This window comes from Pristiophorus japonicus, unplaced genomic scaffold (genome assembly GCF_044704955.1).
Source record: "Pristiophorus japonicus isolate sPriJap1 unplaced genomic scaffold, sPriJap1.hap1 HAP1_SCAFFOLD_113, whole genome shotgun sequence".
Classification (NCBI taxonomy): Eukaryota; Metazoa; Chordata; class Chondrichthyes; family Pristiophoridae; genus Pristiophorus; species Pristiophorus japonicus.
This window is the reverse complement of record NW_027250788.1, coordinates 1,763,890-1,765,318: the sequence shown is the minus strand read 5'-3', so window position 1 is coordinate 1,765,318 and position 1,429 is coordinate 1,763,890. Positions and strand designations below refer to the sequence as shown.

The 1,429-nt window shown below is 43.9% G+C and overlaps 1 non-coding gene across 1 annotated transcript; it reads right to left on the bottom strand.

Moving 5' to 3' along the window:
* Nucleotides 1-786: 786 nt before the first annotated feature.
* Nucleotides 787-859, bottom strand: trnav-uac (transfer RNA valine (anticodon UAC)). The gene has a single exon. It is a non-coding gene; the product is annotated as a tRNA-Val (tRNA).
* Between the last annotated feature and the right edge of the window lie 570 nt (nucleotides 860-1,429).

The window sequence follows — 1,429 nt, the reverse complement described above, 5'->3', positions numbered from 1 at the left end:
CTTCAATCATTTGTCCTGTGCTTTGGGGAGTGGGCAGGGAAGTGGACCTGAGTCCATGATTGCATCGGCCATGATCGTATTAAATGTCGGAGCAGGCTCGAGGGGCGTATGGCCGACTCCTGCTCCTATTTCTTATTTTCTTATGTTTTTATTCATGTTGACCCATTTTGCTCACTGTATTTTAGGAGTCTGGTTCAAAATCTTCATTGCTGATGACACCAGGAATCTGGGGCAACTTTTGTCAAATTTAACAGCACCGGTTATTCCTACCATGCACAGAAAATAGAATCAGTAGTGAAGATAAAATCCTACAGTGCTCATTTTCAGATTCAACGCAGTAGGATTTCAAATAAAGTAAAAGTATTTTACAGTGAAAAGATTTAGAAATGTTACTTGTATTTGTGTCTTTAATTAAACTTTGTGGCGTCTGATTCCCGTTCTTGCCACTGCTGAATAAGAAAGGAGGGTTTGACGTTGACCAGACTGCACTGCCCCTGATATTTGTGAGCTCATCCTTTATATTCAGTGGATTCTCGCCCTTTGATGGGCTGCAGTGTGGCGGATATCACGTTGGCCTCACGTACGAAGGGTCCCCGGTGGATCCGTTTTCTCTCACTGAAAGTTATCGATTATTGAAGTGAAATAAAGAGCAATTAAGGAATAAGGGAGCCCTTTTGCCAGGAGAATAAATAGCAAATAAAAACAGCAAATTCTGGAAATCAGGCAGCATTTTCCAGGAGGCTAAACTCGCCTCCGATTGTTCCCCTTTGGCAAGTTTAAACATAATGTTTCTGCCTGGGAACGAACCAGGGACCTTTTGCGTGTAATGCAAACATGATAACCACTACACTACAGAAACCACTGGCACAATGGCCCCAACAAAGGGGAGCTGACCAGTGAGCTCCCTCTGTGCTGATCGGGAATGTGTTGACTCACCTGAAACAACTTCTGTCACACACTGAAAGTTCTCAATCCTTCTCCTCCGCTGCCCTTTACAGAAATGTCACGGATCACCCAGCCACTGTGTTCACTTCCACATCCACACAGTGGGGCCACAGAGGCTCCTACCGTCTCCCCGCGATCAGCGAACTCATTCAGTTTACTAAATTAAACCCGGAACACGTGCCCGGCAAAGGGCAGGAGAAGCCAGATCGTCTGTCAGCTCAGTCTATCACAGAAAGTATTGGCATTCATGGTGCTTACAGCAATTATTAATCGTCTCACAGACCTCAATTATTTTTATGCGATGAATTGATCGAGTATCGTTACCAGGTTAGTGCGCCGGATCTTAACCCCTCGACCACCAGGGAACAGTTATGATAGATATAGATATATGTATATATATTTATATATTAACCTGAATATCAACGGCTAGCTACCTTGACCTCATGGCGAACAGCAGTGCATCTAACTTTGAGTGAAGTAAATT